Below are 25,828 nucleotides of genomic sequence, written 5' to 3'. Positions count from 1 at the left end.
ACTGACTGCAACCCCCATTCCCCATCCCTCTGCACTGCTCAAGAGTAAGAGGTAGAGAAATCGGGAGTGAAGTTGAGCCTGGGAAGAAGGAAGGGGTGGGTGGGAAGGTGTTTTAAGATTTGGTTTTATTTCTCATTACCCTACTCTGATTTGATTGGCAATAAATGAAATTCATTTTCCCCAAGTCAAGTCTGTTTTGCTTGTGACAGTAATTGCTGGATGATCTCTCCCTGTTCTTATCTTGACCCACGAGCCTTTCTTTGTATTTTCTCTGCCCTGTTTAGTTGAGGAGTGGAGTGATAGAGCAGCTTGGTGGACACCTGGCATCCAGCCAAGGTCAACCCAGCACAGTGACCTGGCTTTGGAAAAAAACACTCTAATTTGAAGGAAAAGAGGATTGTTGTCTTCTTTAAAAGGTATCCCTTCAGAAGTCTTCTTGCCTGTTTTAATGTCAGCATTGATCTGTCCCAAAATTAGCGGAGTGAGAAGATGGTTTAGGGGTAATTTTTTTTTTACGTGATAGCCTCTTTGTTTTTGAGAAACATAAGCAATTACAAATAAGCCATCAGAATATACATGGCAGAAATGAAATTACTTAGAAGTATTCTTTACCAAGAGGGAAGTGGACATGACACTGGTAAGGAAACGCTGTCCCCAGTCTGGGAGGGTTGGTGTCCGTCGCACCCGAGACAGGGGAAATGTGCCAGATGACTCGGGTAACATATATTTCCTCTCTTGGGTTATGTTTTATTTAAGCCATCATAACACAGATCTTTGCTTGGCTTATACAAAGCACAGTCACTTCCTTTCCTGGTTGTCAGGATTCACAGAACTAGCCCAGTAATAGATTTTTTTGGGCTTTACAGGATTTTTGAAAGCCTTCTTGTGAAAAAGGTGACAACTGCTTGTGGATTTTTAACTTTCTCCTCTTCCTTGTCACTGGTTTCTTATACAGAACTGGGAAGAGAAGCTGCTGCTGCTTTTTGGTCTGTCAGCCTTCTGGAAGTGCCTCTTCAGGTTGTGTGTCCAATCTTTGCTAGGTGTGAGGTAGACTACCCTGTTCTCAGCAAATGCAGTGCCACAGTCAGATAACTTGTTGTTGCCATAACTTAGCTACCCCATGCTGTTAGGTTTGAAAGTTCTGTTTTTGCTGACTGTACCAGCCACATTAGGATTGTGTTAAGTTTAAACATAACTCTTCATGTGCCTGTATGATGACCAACAAAGAAGGATGTAGTTCGTAATCTAGTGACCTGCTGCCAGTCAAAGACTTCTGCAGTGCACATTTTGCATACAGGTATCCCTAACTGGGACTTTATCTTCTAGAGTAGTATTTCATTGAGTATGGTGAGCTTTTAAAAGTATTACGTATTTTCTGCTGGTTTGATAGGGTGATCTTGCAAAAAGATGAGCAACAAAGCTGGTCTCTTAGAAATACTTGCTGAATGGGAGTAACTGGGTTTTTTAATAATCCTCTGCGTTAAGGTTTAAATATACAGCAGTATGCCTGCGCTATACTAATTATGGGTATTTTTTTGCTAACTAGAAAGAGATTTGATTTTTTTATTTCTCTTAGCAAACTATCTTTAGGTGACTTCATGAGCTGCTTGTTAGAAGTACAGATAGAAACAGGATTAATTGGAAGGATGATCAGTAATACATACCCCAGGAGATCAGGTGGGAGATGCCAACTAGCAGTAAGAATTATAAGACGTCCTCTCACATCAGGCTTTTAAAACACATATCTGTCTTGGTATATTATATGGAAGGTGTGTGGTGTTTTTTAAAAAATTATTTAATGCATTGATTTCTCTAAAGATTTGATAAAAGACTTGACCAAATGTATATGTAATTGAAAAGGAATATTAAAAAAACACTGGTGTTAATTACAGAGATGGGGTGCAGAATCCTAGCCCCACTGATTTCACTGGGAACAGGTTTTGTCTGCTAATCACTGCTACAAACAAGGTTTTCCCCTCACTTTACACCAAAGCATTCTCCATTGATTTAAGACCATACTTAAGTTACTGTAACTGAAAGTACCTTTGCCTGTGGCACTGTTTCCCTTAGGAAGAGATGTAGAACACCTTCCTGGTTTCTGTTACATTTTCTATTCCTCAGCTGCCTTTGAACTATAGTGTTGGTGCTTTCTCAAGCTTTATTTTTACTGTAATACTGTTGCGACTATCGCATAAACTGTCCCACTTGCAGGAGCACTGGCATCTCTTTGTCAGGTAAATACTCCTCTGACCAGGTATTCAGTGTATAGGGACTTTTGTGATGTTTCTCTAAGTGAAACCCCATTGTTGCTTGTTGTGCTCCGCCTCCTGCATCTGCATTAGCAACTGGGGCTTCTGAGTATTGCCCAGTCTGGCTGATGTTTCTGACAAAAGGCATCTCTTTAAAAATGTTTGTTACTATGGGCAGTGTATGCCAGATACTTCTAGATCCTTTGCAGGGGGTTTTGCTTGACCAATGTTGGAGCCACCCTTCCCTTCCTTTCCCAGGTGGCAAGGATTGAGTAGGGCTGTCCCTGTATCAGCTACTTCATCCTCCTTCTGAACATTAAAAGAAGGAGGAGTAGGACGTATTTGTGCTGAAATTAGATCAGGCTCCCATCTGAAATTTATATGAATCCATCCATGTGTGGATTTCTGTAAGCTTCAGATATGACCCCAATGAGATTCCCCCCTCCCTGCTATTTTTAAACAAACACTGAAAACACAGAATGGGCAGGATAAGAGTCGAGCACACTGGTGAGGTTATGTGTGTCATCTGAGTCATTAGTGCTGGCAGTGCTCCTGGCCTGTCGCATTTGCCAGATGTGACATCTTTCAATGAAGTTTAAAGGTGTGGTGAAAGATTATGGGCAAGGTTTCACAGCACTTTGGACTGCTCCAAAATTAATTTTTTAAAAGCTGTTGCCAACAGCAACTGTTAAAGGGTGTCTGTCCATCTTCTTCAGGATGAGAAAGTTGGGGTTGTTCAGCCCGGACAAGGGAAGGCACTGAGGAGACCTTATAGTGGCCTAAAGGGGACCTACAAGAAAGGTAGAGGGGGACTTTTTACAAGGGCATGTAGTGATAGGACAAGGGGTAATGGCTTTAAACTGAAAGAGGGTAGATTTAGATATGTATAAAGAAGAAATTCATTACTATGAGGGTGGTGAGTCACTGGAACAGGTTGCCTAGAAAAGTGGTGGCTGCCCCCTCCCTTGAAGTGTACTAGGCCAGGTTGACGGGGCTTTGAGCAACCTGGTCTAGTGGAAGGTGTCCCTGCCCATGGCAGGGGAGTTGGAACAAAATGATTTTTAAGGTCCCTTCCAACCCAAACCATTCTATGAAGCTATTACAACAAGCCTTTTCCTCCTCTCTGGCACCCTTGTGGCCCCCCTGTCCAAGCTGATCAACTTGAAGACCCAGCTGAAAACTAACCCCTCAAAGAAGATGCATCCTTGTGACTGTGTCACTGTGATGAGGTGACTAAGCCAGTCTAAAGGCCAACAGCTGCTGAAAGGGACAGTTGACTTAGATCAGTATAGATGTAAAACTGTACCATTACATGAAGCATTTCACTCTGCGGGCTGTGGAACAGCCACTTTGACTTTTACTTTCTGCAGCTGAATGCACGTGAAATGATTCCTTAAGCTGAGGAAAGCGCTGCTTGTTCATACTCAGAGCTTAACTTGTTGAGTCCAGGACTCTGTATTCCATTTAAGTTCTGCCTGCATGAAGTTAAAGACAGTTCCAGCTCTTGCTTATGCATATTTTGAGTTTATACTGTAGCAATAATAAATTTCTACAATGTAGCAATACTAAATTTCACTGTTGCTTTTGACTATGGGAATAATTTGATTTTAAATGAAGACTCCAAGTTGGCTGGCCTTGCAGGCATCTAAAATCTGTGCCTGTGTCCATCCACATGCATACTTATACATATGTATATCCACATACACACTCACACTTACATCTCTAACAGGGAGTCTTGGAGCCAGTGGTTCTCTCCCAGTACCTCCAAGCACAGCCAGCTTCCTAGATAGGTAGGTAGGTAAACTGGAAACAGTGGGATCTTGGATTCTGTGGACTTAAGCTGAGATTGTATGTGCTCACTTCTCATACTGCTTTCTAGCAACTTCTGGCACCGTTTAGGTTTTGAAGGGGCCAGTAGAGATTTTTAATGTTTTGACTTTTAGGTGATCCCACTTCAGCCATCTGTGTTCAACCTTGGTGTGACTGGTCGGTGATTTTGTTCCTATAACTGTAACTCTACGCTTGTACTCTAACAGGCTCTGAGACCTCTTGGAAGTGGCATGTGTGAGGAAAAATACTTGTAAGCTCCAAAAGAGTTTTGAATTTTATTTTTCAATTGTGGCACGGACCTCAATCTGGGTTCGGTGAAATTAGTGACCCAATTCCCATTGATTTACTGGAGGCTTCCTTGAGACCTCTCCATGAGTAGTCCAGTTTAGTTTGTTCTGTCTATGACATGCTTTGCTGCTTGTTGTAGAGCACCTTCTTTTCAATTTTTAGTTTCATAATACTTTGCATCTTTTGTCACAGTTTAGCCGGAGAGGATCAATACACAGACAACTCTCAAACTTTCCTGTCCAAGCCTGCATTGCTTTCATGCTTCTAGTCATTATCAGTGCTCATCTAAGAAGCTATCAAGCCCTGCAGTCTCTGTTGAAGAGGTTACATTTCTTTTTTTGCTGTATTGATTAACTTAACTGTTTTGAGTAAATTTGACCGCCTGTGGCTACTGCTGACCCTAGATTCCTGCAGTACCTCCAAGCAAAATGCTAAACATAGCTGACATTCTTGGTACAGCAAAAGTGGGTGTGTTGGCTAGGACAAAGCACTTGCAGTGAGCATCCAGGGCAATCATTTATTTGGAAAAAAGAGTCTTATTTTGTGTTAAATTCAATTTGGGAGCACAGCATTGAGAGATGAGATCCCTCTTGCTGTGGTTATGTATGATGCACGCTGGTTTCTTATTGGTGCGTATGGTTCTGCATGAATTGGAAAAAATTCAGTGTACTGAGGGAAAAAATTCAATGTAATTCTCTGGAATTGAGGCCTTAGTTAAAACAAGGGGATGGGAGGAGGTTTTAGTTCATAGCCAGAAATGATAGGGATGTAAATGAGTTAGGGTGAGGGAACGTTATTAAGGTGAATTTTGTTGCTTCCTTTTGGAGCATCTGGTAATAGCTGCTGTCAGGTCTGTTCTGAGATGGTATTTCCTGTGTTTTAATGAAAGTGGTAGTAGCACGTACAGCGTATTTTACTGAAGACTGGGCAATATTGCTGCAACATATCAATTTCTGTAGTTTGACTTTTTGGTATTGACATGAAGTGTAAATATAACCATTTGGCAGTGTAATTAAGTATGTGTGACGTCCTGTAGGAAAATTTCCTTTCAATTCAAGAAGAAATTAATTTTGAAGCTTTTTGATTTAATACAGACATAGCTGCCTCTTGTGTGTATGTGCATGAGCTTATTTAAAAAAAACAAGCACAACACTTGCTAATAAAAATCTAGGTCATAAAACCTTAGGAATGGAGAACTTGGAAAGAACCTAAATAACGTATTTGAGGCATAGCAATATAGTTATTAATCTGCAGCCTTATTGTTACTTTGTTAAATAAAACAATTTTTAAGTGATTGTCTTTTGAAAGAGCTTCCTAATCAAGCAACTTCATTTATATTTTTAATAAATTAAAATATTGGATTTTTAAAAATGTCATGAATAATTGCCACATTGGACTTGTGAAAATGTATTATATTTCTTGGCTGTGTAATCATACATGAGCAGAAGTCATTGCTGAGAAATGCCTTTTTTTTTTTTTTTTTTTTTTTTTTTTAGAAAGTAGAAATGCTGAGTGCAGTCGTGCAGGCCTACAGCATGTAGTTCTTTGTATGTGATGTTTTGTCTGCAATTGTCGGAAAGGGCTTTTCAGATTATTTAAGAATATGCTTGTGTGTTGCAGGATAGAATATGGATAAATTTAGGGGAATAAACTTCTGAAGCTTATATGATGGTTAAGGAAAGCTATTTGTATAACTTAAGGCAAAGATGTACTCAATGCTGTTCTGAAGTCAGAGGTCATACTAAGAACAATGGGAAGTCATTGATCCATGCAGGAAGCAAATATACGATATAGGAGTAACATCTCTGGCATATAAGTACCAAGTCTCTTGTCATCTGACAGCCATCCTTGGAGTTTGCTCTTCAGGAAGTGGTTCTCATGACCCTTCTGTAGCTGATGATTTTGTATCTTCTATCTTCTCTTCTGTGGAAAGCATATTTTTTCCTGTTGTTGCTAGAATAGTTAATTTTCTCAGAAGAAATTGCAGGATCTCTTCTACCAGTGGCCTCAAGTTGGATTTTAAAAAAAATTGATCTAAATATCTTTCTCAGTGAGAATTGTGAAACCACAGGTACCATATTTTTTCATGATTTACTTCCTTAAGAGATCAACCCTAGATGGTGAGTCAGCTAACCAGCAAAGATGATTAATAAAGGAATAAGCTAAATAAAGATTTTTTTCTTTTATTAACCACCAGCTATTCTGAGCAAGAAATATTCCAAGTACTTGCTGACCCTGTTTTGTTAAAAAAAACCCCACCAAAACAAAACAACAAAAAAACCCAAACCAAAAAAAAAAACCCAGGCCACAACAATTGTTATATTTCAGGTGCTGGAGATGGGACAGGTCTGATAGTTACTTCTAACAGTGGTTCTGCCTTAATTCTGCTGAGCACGTATGTAATGATCTATTCCAGACCTTTCATAGGCTTGTACAAGATCTTATCATGTGGGGAAAAAAATGTAGTGTAAATGTTTTTTAACCTTATTCCTCCCTCCCCCCCTCCCTAAACCAGAATGACAGAGCCTTGTAATTTAGAGGAGATGATCCCTTTTTACAGCTAAGCACCTATTGTGCAAAAAGTTTTGAATATATTGTCCTGGTGTGCAGAATCAGTATGATTTCTGTTAGTACACATTGCCTAAGTTAAAGGTTCTTCATTGTCTTTTCACTGGCTTTGAAGCTGAAATTATCAGATCTTGTAACAGCATCATTAAAATTGATTATGACTAAAACTGGAGGCTCTTTTATTCTGTCTTTTTTTTAGTGCACTGATTTTAAGTGTGCAGTCTGAGAGTCTGCCTGAGTTTTAATGAATGCAATTTGGTCTCCTGCTGGACAACTTTTCCGGTATAGATTTTCTTGTATATATGAAAATCATGTAAAAGAAATAGTGTGAAACAACGCAGATGCGAGACAAAGACACCCTTCGAATGACATAATAAATCTGCAGAGTGAGTGGATGCCCAGGCTAATGTGAAAGCTGCGTGAAGGCCAGCAGTGCTGGCAGAGTGGTTGTCTAAGCAGAATGCTGAAAGGCAGAGAGTGCCAGAGGAGCCAAGCTGGCATTGCTGACTGCCTTGTCCTACGATGCCGATGCCGCAAGCTCAGTGCCTTGCCCTGGCATGGGAGGTATCAAGGATGCTCTAAGATGGAGCACCCTGTTGTGTGCAGCATAAGCTGGAAAGTATTGGGAATATCGAGAGGGGTTGGGGAGAATTATACAGTGATAATAGTATTCAGAATAGGAATGAATAACGAAGTCAGTTACTGGGAGAGTTTGTACTTGGAGCACAGATAATAATGCCTTTTTAAAAAGGAGCTGGCTCACAAATTCAGATTTCACTTCAGTTTTGCAGTGCGCTTTTAATAACCTGCCTTCATTCAGGCAGGGTTACAAGCTAAGGCTGAGTGTGGCTCCGTTTTAATTTATCCTGGTTTTTAACTAATGCTTTGTGAAATTACTGTCTTAATGGTGGCAAAGTACATCCCTTGGGAGATGTGAACAAAGGACAACTTGTTGGGAAAATTCTGTCTCTGGTTTGTGGAGCTCTTGAGCAGATGATGTAATATTTTAACATCATCTTGTGAGAGGGTGTATTGCATCTCTGTTTGTGTCCCTATTTCTTCTGCAACAACTCCTCCTGTTTTGCTGGGTTTGACCTGTTAATGTATGTGCAGAACAGGAGGTGGAGAGAGAATAACTAAAGAACATGCTTGCGCCCTGAAGGAGGAAGGATGACTTAAGCTAAAATGCTGCCTCCATATCCCATGGGTATGATATGTGGTAGAGTGACTGGATCTCCTGCATTATTCATTGCCACTGGCTTCTACTGTGAGGTGGGTGTTTATCACATGAATAGTTGTGCTGTGGGTTGCTGCAGAAAAGGTGTGTGTGACCTGAATACTCATCACCCACAGGTCTTTCTCTAAGTGATAGATAAAACCTGGTCTAAAGTATGGTATGTCTGCTAAGAAGTCAAATCATTTGGAGATGTTTTCCTCTCGGACAGCTTGTGAATGAGCATCTTTATTTGCTTCTAACCCTCACGGTTGGTCCCTGTCATATATCAGCATGAATTCCCAGGCTTTCAATTCCTTCCTTAAAATTTGATGCCTGTGTGAAAGTAAGTTTTATTCTTAACATGTATTTGGAAAATTGTTCAGCTAGCTAAGTTGCACCCCATTGTGCTAAGAATAAGAATTTTTTGAGAGAAATTCCAGGCTGCTTTGTTTTCAAATACTGATTCAAGTTTCTTTCCACTTTTAATTTTTTTTTTTTATTCTTTTTCAAAGCAGACTTGTTTCGCTGCTGAAGTGCTAACAGCAGATCATGCGTTGGGCTTTTTTGAGCTCTAAAGCTTGGGTCAGGAGGGATGAGCAAACACAAAATATGGCTTAACTGCCTTCCTTTGGGAGGAAAACATGCTGAGGTGGTACTCAGACTGTGCTTGAAGAGTTGCTGTTGAGCAAGATATGTACCCCTATGTCAATTGTTCTGTGCTTTTGGCATAATAGCCCAGAAATTGTCAGCCTCAGCCCAGATGTTTGCTCAGACAGTTTTGTAGTAGCAGCTACTTGTCTGGTTCTTGTTGTGAGTCATGACAGCAGTGATGCTGAAAGCTGGAGAGAAGGGGTGGGCTTAGAGACAGAAAGTGGGGACACAGGGCTTAGTTGTGTTGCTGGGGGATACTCAGTGCACTGCAAACCACCTGGCCTGGAGTGTGGTAGCTGTGTTCAGGTTGTTTCTATGCTCTCTTCCTCTTCCATTGGCTTTTGGACACTGGATGTATGTGTGCCAAGACCTAACACCAGGACAGCATCTGTCTTTCCAGAACAGCTCCTTGCCCTGGCTGGCTGGTTCACCCTTAGGAAGCTGAATTACTCACCAGTGGAAATACCAACTCCCTCAGGCTATAAGGGTAGGTTATTTCCATAAAAGTTTGTAGTGGTAGGATATTATGATTTATAGGTAACAATAGAAGCTGAACATGAGTTGAAGCAGGTTTTTTTGGGGTGCACAATCTGACAGGACCAGGTGAGCTGGAGCCAGTGCTGTGCAGTGGGAGATGTCAGCCTCTCCAAGGCTGAAGGTGAATTCTGCTTCAGTGTCAACCCAGTGCTTTGCTTTCTGCTGCTTTGGTGTCTGTGCAGCACAGCTCAGTGAGCAGTAAGGCTTGAGAAAAGGAGTAAGTCATGCAACCAGGGAACTGAAGTTAAGACCCTGGTGTTTGGGAGCAGTCACTGGCAATGTGGAGGTTGTGTAAATGATTTGAATGCGATGGTGCGGAGGATTGATAAAATGAAAACACAGATTTGGTCCAGACTAGCATTAAGAAAGTTTCTTAGCTCTTCCTCTCCCATACCAGCCCCCCACCCCCATTTCAGTGTTTTAGCCTCTAACTGTGAAATAAATGCTTCTTCTTGACCTTCAAAAAATTGTGCCTTAAGAATTTGGGAATGTAAAATACTATCTAAGTGATGCTATCTTCCTTTTGGCCCTCTAGGGCAGCAAGTGATTTAATGTGTATGATGCTTTCTTCTGTGGATTTGCCAAAAATTGCTGTCAAAGAAGGTAGGATGCAGACAAAGAAAGGCAGATGCTAAAAGCATCAGAGAATTCTTGAGGTGGTGACAGCCGCCTTCTCCTCCACCCCATCTTTAATGAGTCTTTTACCCATCATGATGTTATGAGAGGCCTCCATGTCTGTCAGATTGAAGTGGAACTTGTTAATACACCGGGCAGGTTTCAGTTTCATTTTTTTTCATAAGAAAAACATAATTTGTTGGTTTGTTTTTGTTTTTTCCTTTGAACTATTTCCAGACTAAAGTCTCTAGAAACCTCAGAACAAAACTCAACTCTTCCTTCTCTCTTCCTTTCGGAAACAAACCCCAGCCACCTGGGTTCTTCAGGTGATTGCATGAGGCTCACCAGCAGGCTGTCTGATGGACTAGAGTTAGAAATAGGTTATGTGCTTTCTAGAAGGAGAGAGAAAAACTTGTCCCTAAAATAGATGACCATGCTGTACTTATTAATTATTGATGTTATGCTGGACTACTTCTTTCTTCTATTTTTAAATTGGAGGAAGAGGTGGAAATTTTAATGGAGGGGTAGGTGAGATTCTGTGATTCCTGTTTAAAAGACAATTTAAGGCAGAGTCCCGAGTCTGATAATGTAAATGCAGTGTGCCTGCATGTCTGTGCGTGCCTAGAGAAAACTGCAGTATGAAAACTGTCACCAGTCATCTGTGAAAACTGTCATCTCTGTATGATGAGTACTGCACATATGTAATATCCTCAACCTCATGGATAAGGTCATAACTGTGCTTCCATTCTAAAAGCACAAGAATTAGGAAATCTATAGTTATTTTTCCTAGAGCAACTGGATCCCTGCCGACTTGCATGTCACTGATTTTTACACCCTTCCACCCTGCCCAGCAAAGGCAGGTTTGCAGGCACTATAAAGGATACAGGAGGAGAGTTCCAGAGTGATGTAATCCTTAAAATAGTACTCCTGGATGCAAATAGGTGGGTTTATTTTCCTATAAAACAAGCTTTTGAGGTGAAGAAGTGGAAGCCTATCTGTTGCTCTTCTTGGAGAGACATGCCACCCCAAGCCCAGGCTGGCTGTTCTCTGCTGGGGCCATCTGAGAAGCAGTTGCCCAGCAGGAAAGGGGGAAGAGTTGGTGAATATTTTTATTTTTTGGTGTCATTTTTTAGATTAAGTGGGTTTAAATCAAAGTAGCTCAGTTTAAGTCAACAGAAACATCTGAGAACCTTGCTGGTGCAGGGTTGTTTTCTAATTTAAAGGTGAGAACAAAAATGCAATGCCATTGCTGAGGAACATGCCATTTATACATTGTGTGCTTCAGCAAAAAAGAGTTACTGAAGTATAAAACCTGTTTTGGTACTGAATGACTCCAATTGAAATTTGGCTGTTGGAAACCTGCCTATTTATACTTAACCTAAACTTTAAAGTTCCTTACCAAGAGCAGGGACGTTGGAAAGGAGAGCTATCAAACCTGCTAACCTTCATAGCTCTTGGCAGGAAGCCACCAGGCACAAGCACAGCCTGCAGTGGAGCAGGACGAAAAAAGCTGCAGTGATTCCTAGCTCGATAAATTCGTGCTAAACCTCAAGAAAGTAGCTTTGGTCTGAGTTTAGATGCTACCAGTCTGTGGGAAGTCTCTGTTGGGTAGATGTCTGTCTCTCTTTTGAGACATCTACAAAAGTAAGTTTTGTTCTAGCATCTCAACATGGGCAATAACTCCCAGATTTTCTCCTTGTTGACTGGTGTTTCCTGTTTGGTTTTATTATTTCTAGCTGAAATTCCATGATGTGCCCAAGATCAAGTTGCATACTGGCACCTGTGAGATCAGTTGTTTCTGAGGCTAGCTGAGGACTGGATCACAGGTCTGTGTCCATGGAAATCCAAGTACTCAGGAATATCTGATCCCACTTTAAGGATATGTAACTGTCACCCCATATTTGCAAAAGAAGGAAATAGGGACTGTTTAATTTTTTACTCTTGCACATAGTATTACCTCAACCAGCCAGTTGTTTATGTCATTAATTGTAACAGTATGTTCCTCCTTTGTCATCTGTGGGCGTTAAACATTTGCTAATTCATTTTCTAAGAAGGGTATCAGTGCTTGCATGCTATCTGCCTTCCAATGTACTGCTTTTAATAAAGTCCTAAATGAATTATTCTAGCTTGCATAGGCCTGGGAGACTGAGTTTGCTCCACTGTTGGCTGGCTGAGCTTTTCTTTGAAATACTAAGATTTATAAACAGTTAGAAAAAAAATTCCTCTCTTCATCCCCAAGTTGTTTTCAAGTCTGCCAATTTTCAAGGCAGGCAACATGGTAAAAATGTGGGTGGAGAGGTGGACATGTTCAGCAGGGTGCAGGGAAAGGGAGACACGCAGGGTGGAGGGAAGATTCTCAACTGGGAAATAGAAAATGTTGGGTGTGTGGTAGCACAGTTTCAGGAATTTATGTCATCAGTGTTAATATCCCTTTGGATCTGAGGTCAGATGTCTCTTGCTGAAATTTTGTTTTGCAATTTCCTATCTGCTGTTTTGTTGGAGAGCTTGGTCATTCCTACCTTTGAGACCTGTTGTATTTCAGGCTTTCCTCTGATTTCAGAACTGGCAGCTGACCTTGTCTTAGTTTGGACTGAAAAATTATCTTGTTTCAGGCATAAAATGCTTTCTGAGCTGTTGCCTATTTTTTTGAGTTAACTACTCTTTCTGTTGCAGTAACACTGGGCTTGGTTTAGAGCAAATTAGGTTTCATATATAGGGTGAAGAGAGTTAATTATAAAAATGGCCGTGCCAGCACAGACAGATGCATCTGTTTGTTTATCTTGGGAAGAAACCCCTTAAAATTATTTGGAAAAAAGCTAGCATGTATGCCCAGTCTGTGTAGAAGCTTGGGGTCTCAACACTTAACCCAGAAAGTTGTGTTTATGTAAAACCTGTGAATGTCAAACAGAAGGAAATCTCTAGTTTCTTGGCTTTACTGGTATGAAGGTTTTGACACAACGTGTGTTTTCTTTCTCTCCCTCTTTTTTTTTTTCCTCTCTTGAATACTGAAATCTGATTGTCTGATACAAAAGTCCACAAATGTGCCTGCTAAATTGGGTTAGAATATTAAGTTTAATGGGCATTGTTCTGTTTTCTTCCTGCCCCCTTGAAGAGTTTTTTAAAAAGTGCTGTTTCATTATTGAAATGAGTATATTTTCTTGATTTCTTCAAAAAGCTTTGTATTTTAAAATTATTTTTCATCTGGCTTATAGAAAGGTCTATTTTCAAGTTTCCAAATGACAAATATGATTTTTAACAAGAACATTTTTAGCCCTCATAAATGATCTGTTCTGTCGTAGTACTTCCTTGGATTTCTGTTAGAACAGGGACAGGAAAAAATAAATCTCTTTAAAATGGAATATAATTTGTCTTGATTTAGCCTAGCTTTTGCTTTAACAAAGAAAAAAAAAAAGTTAAGCTCTACAACAGATGAGATTTGTATCTTTGGTCTTGCATATTTATTTTCTCCAGATGGGAGAACAAATATAAAGTTGAATAATACCTTGAATCCTAGAACCCTAGTTTGACTGACAGATCTGCCACCGCAGATGGAGTATCTTTTGATGGGGATACAACCTCACTTCTGTCACTGTGTGGCAACAATCCCAATATATTTTTCAGTACCAAAACCCATAGCATTAATGTAATCATTTACCAGGGGGCAGAATGGTTGGGAAATGACTGTGGTGCAGACTTCACAAAAATAAATTATATACTTGATGTCTGCTGAATGCAAGCATAATTAAAGAGATGATTTTTCAGTTTATTTTCTAAATCAGGTTATGAACATACTGTTTAGTGAGAACTTTTTGCTGCTTTTTTCTAACTTAAGGGTCATCCCTATCATCTAAATTAATTTTCTTTGTGGTATTCGGTGTTTGTGCATGGGGAAAACGCAGGTCTGTAATGCAGTGCAGAGAGAGGGAATTTAAAGCATGCTTTGCAGCATGTCTCTTACATGCGTGAGCTGTCTGACAGCAGCTTGCAACACATGCCCAGTTTGGGAAGATCCCTGCACTGTAGTATATGGATCCTCTGTTCTGCTTTTACTTCTCCTGCGTGTGCATAGTTGAATGCAGATGGCTTTTAAGGATTTAAACTGAAGGTGGCTGTTTGGGTTACTCAGTCACTTGTGCTTGTCTGATTCCCAGGCTCCTGCTGCCTTGCTGGCTCCCACTGCTGCAGAGGGCAGCTGGGTGGGTTTGTTCCTGGTAACCTGTACCTTTGTGGACTCACTAGTTTTCATTAATCCCTTGGCTCTTCATGAACGAAAACTCTAATATATGACTTGTTTTTGTTTTGCAGCTTACCTGATTTCTGCAGCAACCTGAAAGGGTGCTGGTGCCCAGGGCTCCAGGACTTGGTGCTCTGGTACGGGCTTTCCACCAGCGAGCTGGGGAGAGTAAGTAACTTGGTCTGTGTCCGGGGATCCTTTGGGGTGAGGGGGCTCTTTCTGCACTATTTTTGTCCCACATCTCAAACACTGAAGTGTCTCAGATTTCTGCCAGCACAAAGACCAGAGCTACCTGTATTTGCAGTATTTACATTGTTTATCATGATGTTTGTTAAAAAAGTGCTCCAGTTCTTCTAGTACTCCAGCAGGAGCAGTTCTTGGTTTATTCATTCTTGCAGACTGGGTGTACTTGTGTGACAAAACACTACAACGTACTCTGCCACCTCATGTGAGAAAAGGCTGTACGCAACAAAGGTGTTTCATAGTAGTGCTGTTCCTCTGTGGTGTCAGTAATACTATCTGTTAATGCAGACATCCGTGTTGGATTTCAGTGTTCTGTGCAGCAGAAGTGCAGTCTCCTGTGATGTGTTCAAATGGTTCTGTGTGGGCCTCGGAGTGGGAGAGAGGCCCACAGCAGCAGCTACTTTGTGGCACCAGCTAAGGCCACCTATGCAGAGGGATTATCTGGTGGCAGGATCCCCAGCAGCCTTGCGCTGTGGCTTTCCCTTCCTTCTCATGTGACCTTACATGCTGAGGACATACTTCCTAGTACCTGGCAAGTTGTGGGGCTTCTTGTCTTCAGAAATAAGGTATGAGAGGTCTGGCATTGTCTGCCCACAAAGAAAGCGCTGTTAGCTGGAAGACTTGGGCTAAACCACATCTGTAGGTTTGCCTGTGCCATACCAGCAGTTGTACTGGCAGAGAAACTGCACTGTTTGCTGCCAGAGGCAGGAAGTTTTTCCATCAGGATTGCTGTTCCACCTTCCTGAAATGCAGCAGCACTCTTCAGGCCTTTTCCTGATGTGATCCTTACAAGGGTGTTATTTTATACAGTCCTAACTGTTGAAGGTGAGCTGGCAGAGCTTTCAGATGTATGCCAGACTTGTAGCCACTGAGCAAATCTTATGCATGCCTCAAGTTCTTGCTTTACTTGTGGGGTGCACAGCTGCAAACTGTTATCCTGTAAATTTCCTCTTTAGCTGGTTAGTTAAAATGTAGAGAGGAGATAAATGCTAGTACTTAGCTGAAACATTGATTTAGAAAATGATCTTTCATGCTGCATGTTACTTTTCCCAGAGAATTCCTTATTTACAAAGGACTTCTCATCCTGAAAAATTTCAGAGGTCTTATAGGTTTCCCCCCACACCCCCCAATAAAACTACACTCTGGTGAGGCGAGATATTTCTTATTAAAGCAGTCTTTGCACAGAAAGAATGATGGGACTATAGCCAGGGCTAATGTCATGATGGTATTCAGGGCTAATGTCATGATGGTATTCAGTTACGTGAGACACGAATGTTTTAGCCAGTGCAGTAAGACAGCTCTTAAGGGCTTATGTAAGGGTTTGGGGTTAGTCTTGGTCTTCATGCTTTTCATGTATGTTAATCAAGCAGACTTAGTGGGTATACACAGGAGAGTGGGCTAATGATGCAACTTTTCTTTCCAAGTTGTTTTTCTTTAGTCTGTATACCTGCTTGACAGAGCCTCAATTCTTACATGGGAACTGAGCAGTATTTTTCCAAAACATAGAGTTGCCATGCAAATTATTAATTTGTATTGCATACTAGGTCATCCTCATGTCATTTTTTTTCTTTCTTCTTTTTTTTTCTTTTCTTCCCTCTTGGTTTTCTCCCTTTCACTAGAAGAGCCTGTAAGTCCTCTTGCTGTCCTGAGTCATTTTATGTATCAGTAAGGGGGTCTCATAGTTTCCCTTAAAGGAGATTCCAGTCTTTTTCCTGGGGAAGAAGCAATTGGGTTGAGGACCTTCACCTTAACAGGACCAGTCACCCTAATTCATTCTTACTCCTCTTTGCAGCCATGTCCATTTCCCCAAAGGCCTGTCCATCAGATCATCTTTAGGTGAATTGCTCGCTGCATGATGCTTGCCTGGTCTCTGTTTTACTGTCAGGAAGCACTCAGCTAGGGCGTGGTGCAGCCATTGGCCTGGCATTAGCTAGGGGTCTTGCAGGCAGTTTTGTGAGACCATCCCTGCTAATCTTTAGTCAGCATTCTCATGGCAAACTGCTTTGATGCCAAGCTGACGGTAGTAGCGCTTCAGTCAGTATTTAATGCAGTTGGAACTCCTCACCCCAGCTGCTCAGAGAGGATACAGCTTGCCAGATCCTAGTTTTAATTATAAGGAAAGGTTACTCATTTTGTGATAACAGTGGGTTTTGGAGGTAATGGAGTTGGTGTGGGCTTAACTACATGAGTAGCTATAGCTGCTTTTCATAGTCTTTTAGCAAGCCTGGCAGACAAGGTATGGGTGTCATGCTCACAGTGGAGCTGGTGCTCACCACATCCTCTCTGAGATCACAGATGCTGTAGCATAGACTAATTCTTTTCCAGATTTCACTGGATTAACACTTGTATGTTTAGTATGTCTACAGAATAAATTTTAAAGGTGGAAGGAAGTGCATGCCAAGAACAAACTCTGTGTGGACACGGCAATAGTTCAGGTTGTCCTTCAGGCCACACCAGCATCCTCCTCCATGCCCCAGTGGGATCTCAACTGCTAATAACAAGAGAGTTCCGTGTTCATGGCTGTTCCAGTATTTCTGCTGAGACAATAATTTCTGTAGTGTGTGTGCCTCTCTGTTAGGGGTTGAACCAAAATCAACGGTTTGTTTCATAGGCTAGTAGAAAATCCATGGTTGCTCTCACCTCAGGGTGTACTTGTATTGGTGACCACTCCTTAGTTAAACAGTTTCTTATTAAGAGTCATTTAAAACTCTTGGCTACAAAGCAATGAGGTTGGTTGAACCTGAACTAGAGGTCCAACTGTGGCCCAAAAGACATGTATTCTGTGATACGAAGTATCACATGTAGGGAGCCTGTAGGAGATGAGTTTAATGGATCCCATTCTAACTGACCTCAACACATCCTGTTTTGGTGCTGAAATCACATGAGATCATCTGTACTACTTGTGGCTTGGCAAATATGGTTGCAGTAGCTCTGTGGTAGCACCCCAGTAGTGTGCTGCAAGCCTCCCTGTGGCTCAGCAGAGGCTATCAGAAAGTTCCTGCTGTGTTATTGTCACTTAGGACTGGAAAGAATAGCTGCTTGTTTGTGAAAGATGTTATTCACAAAATCAGGCTAATTCTCTGGTACCTGATTTGGTTAATTGTAGTAATAAGCTGTGAAGGAAGCCCTGGGGGGACTTCTCAAATTGCAGCAGGTGAATGTGCTTCTGCTCCCAGTGTTGTCATTGTTCATCACCTTTTGCCACTGGTAACAGCAGAAGATGTAGTACTGGGTAGTGTAGGACATGGTTCAGCCTTTTTTACTACCTTAGTATATCATACTTTCAAAAAGAAATAAATTTCATGCTATATTGATAGCAATTGTCCTTGCAAACCAAGGACACAGCTCTTGCCTTGGGGGAGGGTGTTGTGGAGAGGAGAGACCTGAAAAGAAATAATTGAATCTTAGCTGGTCATTTGTCTTGAGCTGGTAGTTTATTTTCCCCAATAAACTTATCTTTAAGTTTTATCTTATCTGTCAAAAAATGGAAAATGTTACCATGAAGTAGAAATTAACAGTATTTTAGAAAATCTTAAATAAAATTGCTTTTTTAATCGAGTATTGCAATATGTAATGTGATTATTCATGGCTCAGGATTAGAAAGCGTCAGTGACAACATGAAACTCTATTCTGATTATTCTGACAGATGTTTAATTATTAAAAAAATTGTTTTTTTCCTAAGAATAAGTTCTTCCATCAAGAGAGGTGGAGCTCTTATGTGATAACTGCAGATAATGAACCATGTCTTGCCTTGTGGCTCAATTAATACATTTTTCTTTTTGGATGCTGAGAATCCTTTCCACTGCATTGCTGCAAAAATACATGGCATGTGGCATGTCAGCTTAGGAACAATTTACGTTGTATTGCAGCAGTTGTCAATACAATACGGGTTGTGAGTGGAGAGGGAAGTATGTACCCAGGAACATGCTTTTATTATTCTAAATGCATGTCATCATTAGCCTTGAGGAAAGAATCAAAGAGCCCGAGCTAGAGCCTCCCACAACTACTCTTCTGTTGCTTATGCAAGTGATTTTGGTGACTGACACTAGTATGAAGCTGGATTCAGATGCGGGGTGGGTCATGACTGTACGTCATTCAACATCCAAGAAGGCTGGCCAAAGTTTTATATCCCTATGCTAGACATGGGTTTCATATACTCTTGTAGTTAAATATAACTACAAATCCTACATTATATGATTTGGTTGTCTCTTGCAGCCATTATTTTTGAGTGAATGTGAGGCTAAACAAGTGCGTTGACAAAAACTTCAATATAATTTTCAGTGTAATTACTACTTTGTTAACTTTTTTAGAAGTGTTTTCAGTATGACTCTGATACATTGATCATGAAGTTTTGTTAGAGAGCTATAGAGGTAGTTTGTGTGGCTTCCTTCTAGAGAGACATAAAAAAATGCTGGCATTTTATTTCCTTATTTCATTAACTGATCTTAAAGTAATATTTTTTTCCTGTGGTGCTGCAGAAATTACTCTTTCCAACATTTCTTTATTTACAAAAATCCTGAGGAGTTTTGTATGTCTGATGGACAACTGTTTAGTCAATAGAGGTACTGTATGTGAGTTCTCTGTATCAAATGGCTCTGCCATAAAACCTGCCAAAACTGGAAACAACGGAGAATATTTGGATACTACAACACTGTTGTCCATATGAGTTCCTTATGACTTTCATTTTATTTTTCCTTCATATCCCTGTGGGTTAAAAAAAAAAAAAAAAAAAACCAAACGAAAAAACCCCAGAGGGCTGAATTGTTTTGTCAGAAATGTAAATGAGTGGCTCGCTTCCTACAAATAAGACTAGTCCTTCAGTTCAGCAGCAAGGTACTGCTTATGTTGCTAGAGCTATAGCTGTTGTCCAATTTATGGCAAATTGAGACATTCAGACACATGCTTGGTAACTGCACCTAGAAAAAGGAGCTTTTTAAGGAAAAAAAGTAGTAGAAATTAAAATCCTGAATCATACTTCAGAAGTAGTTCATCTGCTTTCAATCATTCCTGATTTTGACTGCTTCAGGGATGTAAGAAGGCCAAGAAACTGTGCAGAAGGCAGAGTGAAAAATCTGTTCACAAAGTTTCTTCCAAATCCTATTAGTTGAAAGCAATCTTATCCTTTGAAACTTGATCCCCCAAATCTTAATGTTTGGGGTTTTTTTGGTTTGTGTTTTGGTTTGGTTTGGGTTTTTTTTAAACTTTGGATATTCTTTTTATTCACTAACCATGCAGTTTTATAACCCTGATGGATTATTGTCCAGAGGTGGTTGTTTAGATTCTCATTAACCTCCTGGTGAATTCCACAGAAAAATCATTGATGCTCCTTTTTTTTAAAATTAAAAAATCACATCAGAGAAAAGTGTCTCCCATTTAGATGCTTATTCCCATCATATTACACAATTCATAACTTTTAGATAATTTTATACCCTTTCAGAAGGCTGTTCTTGGACCACCTTTCTCTGATGTTAGGTATGTTCTAATTTCCAGCCTAAATTTAGCAATGACTGCTTTACATGCACTTGTTTCCTTTGCCAACATTGCACTTTAAATTTTTGTTGCTTCTCTCAGCCTTCATTTATCTGTAAGCCAAACCCTTAATATCTTTGTACAAGACAGAAATCTGGTACCTTGATTATATTCCAATTTCCTGTGTTTTCCATTAATCCCTGGTGCGTGAGGGACCAGATGCTACTGGGCTGTTTCAGATGAGATCTGGGCACGGTGGTGTCAGTGTTTTCATAGCTCTGCGGGAAAGGCTGTAACCAGAGAACGTATTTGCCTTCCCCCATGCATGCATCAAACTTGAAGCTCAGAGCAGGTCAGTGCCCTGCTGATGAAGCTGGGTCTCTTTCTTCCGTCACATCCAAACGTTTGCATCACTGACAGCAGAATTTCTTAGTGATTCCTTGAATGAATGACCTTGTGTTCTGTATTACTTCATTACATTCCTATTATGATCCTTCTCAGCATCCAATTTTCCTTTTGGTGATTCCATCTTTCTCCTTGGCAGAAGACTGTCCAAATTTTGTGTCACCAGCAGATTTCACTAACACCTTTTGTGACAAGATCAATAACAATAACATTAATTGAAATTTCCTTTTATCATCCAATATATTCTACTCTTTCAGTTAATTTGTATTTTCCCTTGTTCTCTTATTGTGTCAAAAGGAGAAGTTCCCAGTTTGCTTCCGCTGAACCATTTATTTGGACCTTTCTTTGTGTTCTCTTTTGTTAACTTTCCCGAGGTAAACATTGCGCTTCCCTCTGCATCAAAGGTCCTGTACAATAGCTTTGATAATTGTTCCCTAAGTCTTCCTGGTTTTATGGTCTCTGAAAAATAGTTGAAGATACTTGTGTTAGTCTGGGCAGTTGAAGTTTGTGTACTGTGTCTGAGACCAAATTCAAGCGTGGAGGAATCCTGTGTTAGTATCTTACAGCTTTCCATTGCCACAGGTAAAATAATATCTTGTTGAAGTAACGGTTTGCTTCAGTGTTGTTCCTCTGCTGTGAATTGTAAATTGTATTTTAGCTGGTTGTCCAATGGTCAGGAAGCAGTTACAGACACACACACCCCAAAAATATAAATATGCATAAAGCTTTATATATTTATATAGAAAACATATATAATAAAGGTGTGTATATTATATGTAAAAATGGTAGGGTAAACTTTTTTTTTAGAATAATCTCTATCTTGAAGTTTCAAAATATAACCTGTACTACATTTGTTAACTGCATCTGCTACCACCAGGTCCCCAAGGAGCAGTAACAGCTAACGCTGTGACTTACATTGCAGACTGGGGGATATAATTGGTTGGGTTAAATAAAAATAGGAAACTGATGACAGAAGGAATGAGTAATAAGATAAGAACAGAACTGTTGTGATTTTTGTTTTGGTATTTTGCTTTCAAGATAGAAAGAGTTGGAGGCTGCTTGGGACAGAGATAACAAGTGCCACAGAAGGTATCTGCTAGTGGTGGAACAACAGTTCCAGAAGGAACTGTTTAAAGAAATATCAGTGCAGGTTTTTTTGTATTGCTTTACAATTCTCTTCTGTGCTCACATACTGGAAACCAGCTGAGCTCAGCTTTATCTTATGCTCAGCTTGTCTTTTGAGGCTTTCTGGTAACCATGGGAGTTGGAAACAGTCTTGGCTTGAAATCCTGGTCTTCTGGCAGTAGGTGATTTCTGCTGCAGTAGGTGTTTGCTGTGCTCACTGCTGCCATGGAAGGGTAAAACACAGGAAGTGCGCATTGGATCATTTAGATGCAAATAGGCAAGATGGGTAAGTGGGGAATTTTTGTCTTGAGTAATAAAATTAAGTCATTCTTTTAAATTACAATTCAGTATTTAATGGAGGATACCAGCAAGATGAAGAAGGTGGTGGTTTTGTTTTTGTTTTTCTGTCTGAACGGTTGATGAATGTTTCTGGTTTAACAGATATATCAGTTTGAAGAGAGAAGCTGTAGCTCATCCTATTAGTTAATTGAGACCTGGCAAACACAGAAATTGTGACATTTTTCTGGAGTTTCTGGTTCTGTTTTGTCTCAGCTTCCAAGTTTTGCATCCCTTCTTGGAAGGACAGCAGCAACATTGTATTCACTCCCACAAGATTATGGGGGGGTGGGGGGGGCGGAGCGGGAAGTGGAGAGTAGTGATGAAATGCTGGAACAGAAAACCTAGCTGCACTGGAAAAGCTTCCCACAGAAAACAAAAGCACAGTGGCATCTCTGTTTCAGAAGAAATAAGCATCTTCTCATTCAGAATTACTGCTGTTACCTGACAGCTTTGAAAAATGCTTTTTGCTATCTTTGGTGTAAATGAGATTCAGAATGCATCACTGCAACCCTAAATATTGCCCTCATGTTTTAGGTTTTACGGGAAGATCTGCGTTACCTGGTGCTGATTGCTTTGATCGTGTAATGCCTTTGCGCTCCAGCACAGCTCCACGGCTTGCCAGGCTTCCTTCTGGCACGCAGCCCGACCTCGCTGCAACCCGAGAGGCTCAAAGCATGACAATATTGTCAGCTGTAACTTCGAACTTTTTTTTTTTTCTGTGTGCAACTTTACTTCTAACTTCACAAATCCTCACTGAAGAGCAAGTAAAATTGAGGTTGTTAGCTGATTATCAGTTCAGATAGCTGCACTGGAGTGAATGGAGTTATCTTGATCTATAACAAACTGCCAATATTATAGACAGTGTTTTTCTTCATGTTAAAATGTATATGAAGTGTATAGTTACACATAAAATGTCCTGATGCTTTCTTTTACTGCTTGGTTGAACAAAATCTGCATTACGATAACTTATATGAAATAAATAAATATAAAATGTGTGTTACTGAGAAAATATGTATCATCTGGGCAGGGGACCGTGAATGACTTGAATTCCACTTGCAGAAGTACTGAAATGCTAAATTTCAGGAAAACACATTTTTGATGATTTAGGGACTCTGACAAAGCCTGAAACATAAATTAGGGACACTGTAGGAATTTTGTCTAAGTGACTAAAACTGATGGTATCCCCCAGAACAGAGTGGGAAATAGTAACATCAGTCTCCACATTAGTGTATGGGAACCTCAACTAAGCAGGCAGGTGATACAGCACCTGGAAAAGACGACCAAGAATAAGAAAAGCCCTTGTGAATGACTTCTCAAAAATGACAAAGAGAGAAAGCATCCAAATAGGAACTTGTATGGGGGGAATTCAGAAGCACAGAGGCAACCAAAAAACTATACAGAACAGAGAATTGCAAGCAAGAATGATTGCAAGAAACAAGAATTTGAGTAGTGTGAATTTGTTGGAAGGAGAAATGGTGGAGTTGCTAGGCTTTTTGAGCAGGACAGGGCTTTTCAGGTCTCTGAGCAGTCTGGTATCTGGGTTATAGTGCATCCCAGACAGGTCCAAGTGTGGCAAACTGTTGCATTTAAGGTAAAGAATTAATTTGGTAAGAGATTAATCCCCTTGCCTTCCAGCCGGTCCTCAGAGATTAGAGGGGCTAGGGGTGGCTGGACTTATCTCTTAATAGGTATGCCAATTGGGGCTGTAACTATAGGTCTGACCCAGATGCACAAACAGCCCGTATGCTGTAGGTCTGGTTGCATTCAAAAGAAGCAGTCAGGTTCACAAATAGTACGGTTTATTCTTATGCAACATCTACAGATTCTTTGAGATTGCCTACGATAAATGCACAAACTGCAGGTCGGCTATATAGCACAACACACAAAAAGCAATTTCAGTCACACACACTTAATTCCCATGTAATCACTCAGCATAGCCAAGGGCCCAAATCTTACCAAAAGGTGTCCCTTCTGAGGGGAGGGGTGAGGATCACAAAGCCATCGATCTGTTCCTCTGATTTGGTATTGGATTATAGTCTCTCCAAGTTAGATACAAACTCAGGGTAGTATTTATCTAAGTACGTATGTGTGAGTGGGTGAGACTGTGGTCAAGCCATTGTTTCTTGAGTAACAACACAGCACATTCCTTGGTGCAAGGTGTGCACTGGTTTTGTGGGAAAAGAGGAAGAATGAGAGATAAGGTCTGCAGAGTACTGCAAAACAGTCCCTGAGAGAAGGGGAAGAACAGGAGACAAATCTGCATAGTCATGTCAAATGTTCCTTGAGAGAAGTGGAAGAACGGGACCGTATGGCCTACACCCCGGCCTACACCCTGGCCCGCACCCCTCCCCGGTGCCATGGCAACACAGATCACCGGATCTCCATCCTGTCCTGTGCTCGCTCTGGGACATTGCCTTGGCCATGGGGTTGTGGTTGGCTTTCCGGCTCCCAGAAGGCTTTTATCCTGTGCCAGCGAGGGGGGATGATGGGAACGAGTCCTTCAGTAAGCAGGGCAGCTTCCTGCCTCTCAGCACAGGCAGGTGGTGGGAAGGCATAACTTCCTGGATGTCAGCGCTCCCAGACAAAACTGGAAGGCAGATAGGTCTCTTGGGTAACAGAAGACTCTGAGGAAAAAAAAAATTAAAAATCCCTGAAATGGTGATGCCTTTTTCTAAAAAAGGTGGTAGTTATTAGATGAAGAATAATGGATATGAATCATTAATGACCTCAAAAAAGGTCCCACTCACAATGATAGAAGATATTTGGCTAGTAGACAACATGCTTTCTTCAGTAGGCAGTCTGGCTTGAGAGATCCGCATCTGATAGCTGTTCCCAGCACAGAAAATGAATGTGCTGTCTCTGTATGTGCCTCCAGAAATCAGCAGCACAGATTCCTGATGGCCTGGCTACACACTTCGCTTGCTTGTTTAAATTGTGTTTTGCTAATGTTGTCCTACATGTGATGCTCCGAGTAGCTGCTTTGAATGCAGGCAAAGTGAGAAGCAGTTGAGTACTGGAAGCATATTTGCATTATATATACAAATATGTACATACATATACAAAATCTATGTGTATATACAAAAACACTTTCTTATCCTAAAATGAGCTATCCACCAGCCTTACAGACTGATTTTATTTTTTTCTTAAATCAGCTGCTTTCAGTATCTGAACCCTTTGCTATAGTGGGCCTATTTTGTATAGGGCCTGTGGCCCCTGTGCATTTTTAAAACAATACAAGGCATTCCTCTTACTCATTCCCTAACAGGGCTGTTTCCTGGTATTCAAAGCAAGACTTTAAAGGTGGGATCGTGTTGTTTGTCAGAATATCACCCAGAGAGTACTGGAATGTAATTTCTTGAGTAGTTGTCCCTTGAGAAACATCATGCAATAACCTTTTTTCTTTACCTGCTGTGTGTAGCTGTGTCTTGGGAGCATTGAATGATGTAGTCAGTTGCACTTGGATGACTTCTGTAGGTAATTTGCAGTCATCTCTTTTTTTTCCATATCCTTTTTCTTGGTTGGGCATGTGAAGGTAGATCTGCTGGCAGTCTACTTTATGAGATTATAGCAGCAGCAGTATGAATGTATTTGTGTTTGAACACACATGTATTTGTAGCGAATGTTTCTTGTAGAAAACCAGGGAAGATTGAGTTAGCTGGCCATTTAGTACCCTCATAAGCAGTAGCATGCATGAAAAAATAAATTTGGGTGAAACCCAGAACAGGTTTAATGTCCATTAAAAGTATGGAGGTTAGACTCTGAGTTGTTTGTCCTCAAAATGAAAGATAATGAAATTAGTTCAAGCAAACTTGATGCTGTGTGCCTGCCATATTGGCTCTCATTTAAAAAAAAAAAAAGTTTTTCTTTTTTTTTTGGTAGTGTTAAAAGATTAATACAAGTACAATGAAACTCTTCTGTAGCAGTTATAAAAACTAAGAAATGTAAAAGAGGCACAACAAAAGAAGCACTGTAAAGAAAACGGCTTTGGAAGATGACAGCCTCAGCTGAAAGTCATGGCAGGCCTCTCTGCAAGTTGATTTATGCCCTCGTTATGTGTGA

At 40.6% G+C, this 25,828-nt stretch overlaps 1 protein-coding gene across 12 annotated transcripts in view; it reads left to right on the top strand.

Annotated features, from left to right (window-relative positions):
• Nucleotides 1-25,828, top strand: part of APBB2 (amyloid beta precursor protein binding family B member 2) — a 209,426-nt gene that overhangs the window by 60,279 nt on the left and 123,319 nt on the right. For all 12 annotated transcript variants that reach the window (XM_074822394.1, XM_074822400.1, XM_074822395.1 and 9 more), the window contains exon 2: nt 14,260-14,356. The gene's annotated coding sequence lies outside the window, so the exon portion shown is untranslated. The remainder of the gene's footprint in view (nt 1-14,259; nt 14,357-25,828) is intronic.

The sequence above is a fragment of the Strix aluco genome, chromosome 4 (genome assembly GCF_031877795.1).
Source record: "Strix aluco isolate bStrAlu1 chromosome 4, bStrAlu1.hap1, whole genome shotgun sequence".
NCBI classification, from domain to species: domain Eukaryota; kingdom Metazoa; phylum Chordata; class Aves; order Strigiformes; family Strigidae; genus Strix; species Strix aluco.
This window is presented reverse-complemented; position numbering and strand designations above follow the sequence as displayed.